At 47.0% G+C, this 9,855-nt stretch overlaps 1 non-coding gene across 1 annotated transcript; it reads right to left on the reverse strand.

Moving 5' to 3' along the window:
- Window positions 1-2,887: 2,887 nt before the first annotated feature.
- On the reverse strand, window positions 2,888-2,960 carry Trnav-cac (transfer RNA valine (anticodon CAC)). Its single transcript has one exon. It is a non-coding gene; the product is annotated as a tRNA-Val (tRNA).
- Window positions 2,961-9,855: the final 6,895 nt, after the last annotated feature.

The raw sequence follows: 9,855 nt of genomic DNA on the forward strand, positions 1-9,855 counted from the left end.
AAACAGAAGAGCGAAAAATCCATCATCAACCGAAGCTTCTGCCGGACGATTTCCTAAGCCTTCTTCCCAAAACCGATTGTCCTCTAATTAAGCTGCATTCCCACAATCGGCGTATGACGTTTCCCTATAGAGAACAACCCAAAAAAAAACCAGCACATCAATCGCAGGAAATTTTTTGATCGAACCTTCCCGACTCAAGAACCGATTTGGGGGAGGTACTTTCCTCGGGAACGATTCGGGATTCCGTAGGAAAAATGCTTCACCAAAGGGGCCAAAGATGAACAACAACAACAAAAAATGCTAGCATCCCCAATTCCCAATGTTTCATGGAATGAGCAGAAAGCAAAACATCAGCGAAAAAAACAAGCACATCACCCGTGGGGGGCAAAACGATTTCCGGGTGCCCTTGTGCTAGCGGATTTCACTCAATCAATCGCACATTTCGAAGTTCAATCAACAGTCAGCCCGTTCAAAGGGACGCTTCCCGGTGAAGGACTATTTCGTGCTGCCCATCCCCACCTGCAACCGGGTGCCATTATCCGGAAGGTTGGTCGAGTTTTCCGAGCCCCCGGTGAAAATGCCGCTAGGTGAAACAAATCGTAGCGCACCAACCGAAACGGTGGTGGAAGGATTTTTTTTTTTGCTGTTTGTTTTGCGATTGGGTCCTTTTCCGTCCACCGAGGCGAGGTTCCCTTGCCGAGAGCGGTGCACAAAAATCATGATTGATCACTGTTCCGAACTTCGGTACAATCAATTTTGCTGTTGCCGACGTTTGACGTTGACCTGCTTCTTGCAACGTCGTGCGCCCGTTCCGGCATGGGCAGCCCGTGCAGATGGAAAGCCTGATAGCAGACGCACTCGATGCACGAGTCCCCAGGAGAGTCCCCGTGCGCGGTCGGAACACGCGTTGGGCAGAGCAAAGAAGCAACAAAAAAAAACGAAATAATAATCGACAGAAATGTGCCTCCGGCAATCGAAGCCTGGATTAAATTCTATCCCGCGCACCGATCACGCCCAAGACAATTCGTCACTACGCACAACAGTCGGCCGGGTTTCCCGTCCTGGTACAACTCATTTCAGTGGAGCCACTCCGGCCAGCAAACAAACAGAACGAAGAAAGAGCCAAAAAAAGCCAGCGTCGAACCAACCATCCGGCGAACCACACGGAAGGAGTGGAGAGAAGGCAGAAGAAAAAAATCAACGCCAAACATCACATACATCAACGGCAGAGATCGAAACTTCTGCCCACATCGCTGGCAATGGCAGCCCGTCGAAAGCAGCCCGGCAGATTTCCCGGCGGCCATTTTCCACCCACGTGCGCCCACCGTGAAGCGAGGCGCTTCCACCATCAAACGCAGACGTGCGCTATTTCCGTGCCGCCGCTATATTTCCAGCGCGGAAAATGCCCGATCCCGAGGAGAAGGAAAAAACAAACCCGGCTCAAACTCGCCAGCCAGCGTGAGTGCACGTCCGGGTCGCGTGCGCGCGAATGCACCTTATGCACCGCTTTCCCGCATGAGCCGTTTGGAAATGGTGGTGTTTGGATTTTTTTGTTTGCACTTTCGAACATCATTAGATGGCGAACCGCCTTTGATACGGTGAGTTTTTGGGACGGTTTGGGAGGATACTAATCACCGGAACGCTTGCCTGTTGTTTTGGCTCATGTGTGCAAGGCGAATTTTTGGGGGAACGAATCAAGCTGAACTATTTATACGGCGGCTTGGAGTGGGTTGTAATGCCGGTAAAGGGCGGGTTGCATTTTATTTGCCAGGGGCCACACATGAATCGAGCAATCAAGGTACTGCCTTTGACAAAACGATGGTTAAGTGAAGAAAATAGCGATTTTACTAAAAAATTAGCTCCGCAAAGTGACAAAATATTGTACAATTGAATGCATCGATACTTGATACTAATCAAAGTTCAATAAAATGATTTCGTTGGAAACATCTATTTTTAAATATGTCAATTGTTTAAAATCAAATTAAAAAAGTCAATTGTTTGCCAGAAAATACCTGCCCAGGTTACTAACCCCGTCACAGTCTTTCAATTTTGAAAAAAGGGTCAAAAAATTGTCACCCTTTTTTATTTGTGGTTTGGAAAAAAACGTGCTCTAAAATTCATAAAATTAAAAGTTTTTAATGTTTTTTGTAAAGATTTTATGCTAAAAAATTATAATTGACTCGGTGTTTCAGAAAATTAGCTACTGCTGGATTGTTTTTAATATCAATGAATTCTATTTTTTTTACTGTAACATAATTTAAATTTCTTTGGAGCAAGGAATTCTATTCGAAGTCTTATAATAATATTTTGTTTCCTTGCGTAACTTTTTACAGCACTTGCTTCTGCACGAACAACAAACTTTGCACTCTTGTAACTTGAGTCAACAAGTTCATTTTTTTTTTGAATATTTTTATGATGACCTGGACATATTTTTCTCAAAACTAAATTTCTAGCTCATAAATACATAACTCATTCATTCTTATTCTATAATTTCGCATAGTCCTTGGCTGGTGGACATTACCTTCCATCAAAACATTGTAGTAATTTATAAAAATTGTACGATTTGAACGTAAAAGTAAACACATATATTCATGGAGAATCTATGCATGCTCATTAAAAGTGAAGAAGTAACAGAGCACAAGGCAAATGAGGAAGAATACAGTTTTATCAAAACTGTAAAGGGGTTAATCAAATACTGAATTCGCTCACTCAATATTGAATTCAATTTAAATTCAATACAAAATAATCTCACACATTATTGAGCAAGTGTAATTGTATGGATGATAGTTGTTTTGAGATTAATTGCTCAAATACCTTTTGTTGCTCTCCTCAGTTAACACATAGTTGCTTATTAAAAAAAACTATTTTTCACTGTGCGCGCCGTTTGTGTTTCCGCCCGGGCTCGAACCGGGGACCTTCTGCGTGTGAAGCAGACGTGATAACCGCTACACTACGGAAACCGGTTGGAAACTGCCGAAGTTTTCCCCATTTTCCAGCGAATTCACACCAATTTGATCAATTTTCGCCCTCACCAAAGGAATCCGCTCAACCATGGCACCGCCGTCCACGCCACCCCGCACAGATCGCCCGGTGACGAAACAAAAGAAATCAAAAACACTCACTCACCCCCGACCGACTTTGGGTGGGTGGGTGGGTGGGAAAACAACCCTCAACCGAAATCGTACCGAAGCGCACAGGCGGCAATGCACCGTTCGGGGTCGATGGAAGGAGAACCGTTGCTTTCTTCTGCAGGGTTCTTCTCTTTAACACCCTCACCAGTGTGGGTGACATTTCCCGAAACCCATTCCAAACCCTGCGTGCCCGAATTTTCCCACCACCCCCGCCAGGTCGGAAGGTGCGGATAAATACGCCACCAATCCACCCGCCCCGAAAAACCCCGACGACAAAGGCGTCGAGTGAAACCGATCTCACCGATTAAGGGGGTGGGATGGACAGCCCACGCGCACGTGTGTGTGTGTGTGGGTGGGTTGCATTTGATTTTGTTTCACCCTACCACCCACCCCTCCGGCCACTCGGTGCGTTCCGTGAAGGCGTATAATTTCCACCATCGTCATCAGCCGCAGAAGCGTGTGGCCGTGATGCTGGCCAGACATCCTGGCAGGCTCTTCGGGTCGCATCCTGATAACGATGCGGGATGAAAACTTTCGCTTTACCTTCACCGGATCACCAGGGTGCAACAGTTCCGTGCAGGCACAGGAACTGGAAGCCACCGAAGACGATGAAGGACACCGAATTTCACCTTTCAGCTGGACGCGAGTCACAAGACACTTGTTCCAACAGCTCACCCTAGAGGAAAAAGCAACCCCCTATGGGTCGCCCTATGGGTTCGTGGACGCCTCTCGCGAACAGATTTCCGCCACCCTTTTCGACGACACCTAATGGCCAAGGTAAGAGGGCGCAAAGCGGGCTTCCTGGCGTAACGCAAAAGAGCCCTCGTGCACGTGCGCGGGAGCGTTTACGTTTTGGAATGCTGGCTGCCAACACAACTGTGCAAAGAGTTGGGCTACGGATCCAGGAACACCCGCATGTTTACGATCGTCATGGTGCCTAGACCTGTATGGCGTTCGTTTTGTTTTAGATGTTACGAGATCTCCCGAACAGCCAGACATCCTTGAGAGTGGTTTTTGGTTTATCAACACACGCGCGTTTAGGACAAGGACATGCGCCAGCTAAAGGTTCGATAGGCTCGATTATGAAAAACAGCTTCATTTGATCAGTTGTTCCGAAGCGAGAAGGCTCCATACCTACAGAGCTGTCAATCTGAACATGAAGGGCCGGTTGCGTGTGCCACGATAGCTTGGTTAGATGAAACAAAAAAAGAGAATCACTCGCTATCATGTGGAAAGCACATTTTCATCGCTGCGAACCGGACCTGGATCGTGCATCGTGCCGATAAGAAAAAGGAGCCCGTCTTTTGTCCACGTGAAAAGCGGGTTTTCAACACCTCCTAGCTGCCCGGCTTTCGATAATGCATTTCATCCAACGAAAATCCAACTCCCCAACGTGGCCGGCCAAACGGACGACGACGACGACGACGACAATGACGATACACCCAATCACTTGCAGCCACACACATGTGCCTTGTGGATGCACACACGTTCGTGTCCGAACCAAACGACACAACAAACCGCGCCATCAGGAACACTTGCGTCCTCGTAATGGCCCTTCGTGTGCACCTACGCCTCGTATGTGTGTGTATACGGCCATGGCAAACACACGCTCGTCTCTAAGATTTTAATGGATCGAGCGACAATCAGTGGCGCTCCGTGCGTTACCAGACCTGGGGTGCCTCTATTAATCCTTGAGAGTGTGCCTCTCGCTCACACCACCCAATGGCTGGTGGTTTTTCCACACCGGCACAGAGGGAAAGTTTAATGCTGCCAACATGCTGCACACTCCACCATTTGCTGGAACAACACGCATCGTGTCTGGCCGGGCAGCCGGGCGCAACTTGTGCACCGCCATGTGTGCAGTTGTGTTGGCTTGGATTTTGTGCCAAAGATTCTTTGTTCTCTGTCTCTCTATCCCCTCTCTCTCTTTCTCTCTCTTTCTCGCTCTTTTGAGGAGAATTTGTTGGTGTTACGTGGCATGTTTGGTTTCACATTCGGTGCACATACGCCGTTTTGCGGATAAGTTGTTGGTTTTTCGTTTCGTTTTTGTTTTCACTCCATGTCGTAGAAGCTTAGTTAAGATTTCTTTCTTGGGTGGTTTCTCGAGAGCCGCATTGGTGCGAATCCGAAATGGAAAACCATCGCCAAAACAACTCCATCCAGCAGCAGCAGCAGCGTTTCAGAGCAGCTGCAATCACCGCAAAGATGACTGCTTCATTCGATCGGATGTGGAAGAGTCGTTTTTTTTTAAGTAAATGGGAAGTGCTTGGAAAATTAATCCTTCAGCTTAGCAATGCCAGAAGGTGGGCCTTACTGTGTCCTTCCCAACCTCCAAAAAAGAACGACGGTTCGGATCATTTCTTGAATCCGCAATGATGTTTACGAAACCTCCGCAAGCAGGATCTGCCCATTTTTATGTGTCACCCATCCATACGCGCATGGAAAAAGGATTCTAATGGAAAAATGTGTAACACGATGTGTCGTACAACGAACATCGGTTAAACCCTCGGCCACACATCCATCCCAGGCCTGAGCCTCTCTGGAGTCTCTCCATCACCTTCCCTTCCAAAACACGAGAGGGTGGAAAAAGAAAACACCACGCGGCAAAACATGGCGCCCGATACACACCATGCGGTCCTGCAGTGATAAAGGAAATAATGTTTGTCTTCCTTCTGACACCATATGATTAAAATACCTAAATAAACATATTTGAAGCGGTGACACATATGACCATATGTTGCTCCCCAGCACCGGCGGATGTGTACCGATGGGTGGTGCTGTGGATCCTCGCCTCCACTCACCATTCTCTCTCTCACACATACACACATACACAAATACACACAATTTCGTCCCCGGAGGGTTTGCAGAACCCAAGCAGCGCCACAAGGCTGCGGCATTAAATTGTGAGAGGCAAATCGCGCAGCTGCTGACGAGGCGAAAGATGGCCAATTTGGCACTGGTTTCCGCTCAACTCCCGGGTCAACTCCCGCCAGTCTGCCCATAGGAAAAGGGGGCTTTGCCACCCATGGGTGGGTGTTTGGGGGGCTGGGAGAGGCCCAAAACATTTTGGGGCGCGATTTCCAATCTGTCAGTTATTTATCGAACAGCATGTGGAAAATTTCGCACGCTTCGGTTTCTTTTCGGCGTTGCCTCGCGGGAAAACGTGTGGGTGAGGGTTTTTCGTTCGTTTTCCACCCAAAGTTCTGCCTAGAAAAAAAGGTTCATCAAAGGCTGCCGGCTAAACTATCCCAAATAAACTCCTCAATTGTCGCACGATAGCTCTTTGAATCAAACGCACGCCAAGGTGCGCTTGTCAGTCGGAAGTCGAAAAGGAAAGAAAAACACACACACACAAGCTGTACCGGTTAGGAAAAGTTGCGTAAATTTCCCTCCAATGGAAACAACAGCAAAAAAAATCCCAGCACGATAATGCATCTCCGTCAGCGCGAATCGGTTCACATGCGTGCGATTAGCGACCCACGGGCGGGTGGAAAATTCGTCCGGAAAGCTGGCTGGCCCGAGTGGAAAACCAACCCTCACGTGATGCCTCGTGAGCGATGCTTCCCCGCGAGATGCAGCGGAATTTTCCCACCGCCTACTGTGCTCACGATCGATGCTGCCTGTTTCTTATCTTCGGGCGAAAGTTTTTCTTTTCCATTTCCTTTCTAGGTTTTTTCCTCGCGTGAGTTAAACACTTTCGAGTGGTTTTCGAAACCGGCGTTCTGGCGCTCCATCTCGTCCCGCTTCAACCGCTCCCAGATCTTGGTGGATCATTCGGTGCTCCTCCCTTGTTTTTCGATTCCCCTTCACCCCATCACAACCACCGTTCCGGGCACCGTCTGCAGTTTTTCAACCGATTGCAAAACGATACGCCATTTGCATCGTGTTTGCTCTTGACTTTCGGGAGGAAGCCCGGCGAGCGCTGGCAAGATTCAACAGATGATTTTCGTAAGTGCTTCTGAAGTGGCGCGTCTGCGCCACGGCTACCCGATGGTGTTGGGGGGAAAACCGGGTGGCTTCTGGTAGCAGAGGAACTAACGAGCGACGAGACAAAAGAGTTTTGTGCCGCCCGAAAGCGGCCCCTTACACGCTTGTAGCGGTGGGGAAACTGGTTGGAAACTTTTGCGCAATTGACGCATACCACGCATATTGGTCTGGTGGAGTAAATATTGAATCAATTACTGGCAGCCATATTTGAGATGAAGCATTATTTGACACTTTGGATGAGACACGAATGGTTTGTAGTCATTTACCCAACTGGATAGTCAGTTACTAACTTGATAACACATCGCTATTCCAACGCTCTGATAAGAATGTAATAATAACCAATAAAGCTTGTAAAGTTCTTAGCTATAACATATCTATATTTTGAATATTCTTCAAAATCGAAACCTCTTAAACTTCAAAATGATATGCTGTAAATGGAAAACAATATGGAGAAACATAAATAATCACCATCTTAGCTCAGATCAAAGAAGGCTGTATTACAGCATTGTGAATGATAAAATATCCTACAAGCAAAAAACACACACATGGGGAATAGTAGGAAACTAGTTGTTAACTGTGAAAACTGTAGTAGAATAGAAACCCTGCGACACAAAATAGCAGAATGTTCCAGAATCCGATACATCTACAAAATGTTTATAAGTATATTAAAAGATAATAAAATTGCTTGTATAGACCTCGAAGATATGATAAGACCAAAGCTGAAAGAATTGAGAAAAAGCATAGAGTTCCGCTGATGAAATGTTTCATAAATTATATTTCTCTAATACTGACGGAAAACTGTAAAAGTAGAATAAGCTTGCAAACACTTAAATGTTATGTTATTTAATGTAAAATATCCTTAAGAAACTGTGTTGGTAATTGTACATTAGATTAAAATATTGTTCCTGAATAAAGAACTCTATTTTGATATTAAAAAAAAATATGCTTATGGATGATAAACAACGAGCTTTGGTATTTTTTTTTTCAATACAAAGAAGTTCTTTGGTTCAGAAATTAAGCTAAGATAAAATTTCTCTCTCTAATCTAATATGCTTATAGCAGCTTGCATTCTCTATCGATATTGCATGTTAATTACGTTTAAGAGAACAATCAAAATCCACAAATCTGCCTCTCCAATAAAGGCACTAGTGCTCTGTAAGATAAAAACAATATTATAACAAAGACTAGCACCAGTTTGTAGAAATTGCACGCATCGATTGCTTATGAATGTGAATAAGCTGCGGTTCTACGAAGCGTTTCGAACATTTAAGCCCCTAGAGTACCTTCCCGACAAACACCCGCAGGAAGCCGCCGGGAATAAATTACATCTTCAAAAAAGGTGTCGTACCCAAAACGCCGCCGCCAGCTCGCACACAATTTAAGAACAATAGTGCACCGGAAGGCCGCAAAAAGCGAAAACAAATCAACCAACCAGCCTGCGGCCGACCAAACGCACCCCACAAATGCATCCCCACGAAGACCCCGGGACGGTGGATTTGTGGTGAAAATAAAGTTCGCAAGCGAAACGTCGGAAAAACGGTCCCAGGACCAGGACTCGGATCCGGTGCGTGCCGGAGAAGCGAACAGAGCAAAGGAAGCGCAAAAAAAAAGACGATGAAATGGCCCCGGAACCAGCGCCGAGTCTTCCAAAAGGCCAGTGTGTGTTCCGACGGAATTTCCACGAAAACCGCAGAAGAGGATGTCGAAAGACACCGACGAGCGCAAGGATACGCCAGGAGTGCCTGGAATGGTGCTTGCAGCGCAAACAAAGAGGTCCCGGATTGGGAGAAAAAAGAGAAAGCGAAACGAGAGGTTGAGAGCGGACAGCAACCAACCTCCACGCACAAACACAAGCACACAGTAAGGATGCACGTGCAGCAAATGGAGGGAGCACGGAATCCGCCGGGGCCAGGGAAAATGGGAAAAGCGCGTTGAAATTAGATTAAAAACCAAATGTTACGTCTGTTTGTGACATGTTTTTATAATTTCATTTTTCCCGCGATTTTTTTTTCGCTGCTCTCTCTCTCTCTCTTCACTCTCTAGCCACACGATCGGGCTCATCTCTCCCCGAGTGCCGGGTGTCGGTGTCATCCTCGTGCGAGGGGCAAAAAGATTACGCGCGCATCCCGCACATCCCGGGGTCTGACCCCAGCTTCACGGCCATCAGCTCGAATGAAATCAACCGCGGTATTTAACAATCATGTTGGCAGGACGAACATTCCTCGAGCCACTGTGTGGCAGATTGTTTCCCTCGCTATCCGGGTCTGCCAGGATCGTACGAGGCGGGCATTTTCGTATCTTCTTCTTCTTGCTTTTTTTGCCCTCCCCCACACGCGAGCGCGCGTTTTTATTTCTTGCTACTCGCGTGATGTTTTTGATGGGTTTTGGGCCGAGCGGAATCGTTCGGTGTATGTATGTTACGAAACGAGCCCGCGAGGACGAGGACATTTCTGCGAGGACGATTCGCTCCCGCCTCGCAGGGACGATGACAGCGGCCGGTTTCACGATAAAACGGGAATGCATGGCAAATGACAGTTGTTTCGGTGCGGTGAAAAAAGGACGATCAACCCGTCCCCCCAGAAAGAAGGGACCAAAACCGTGGGTTTGGGGGTTAAAAGGATCGCCGTGAAGCTGTCGCGAGCCTGATAGGTGTTTACCTTTTCCGTGGATGTATAGATTTTCGTTTGCTGCGGTTGTGTGACCCAACCACAGGGGGGGATAGGAAGATAAAACACGC

Source organism: Anopheles nili, chromosome 2 (assembly GCF_943737925.1).
Source record: "Anopheles nili chromosome 2, idAnoNiliSN_F5_01, whole genome shotgun sequence".
In the NCBI taxonomy this organism is placed as follows: domain Eukaryota; kingdom Metazoa; phylum Arthropoda; class Insecta; order Diptera; family Culicidae; genus Anopheles; species Anopheles nili.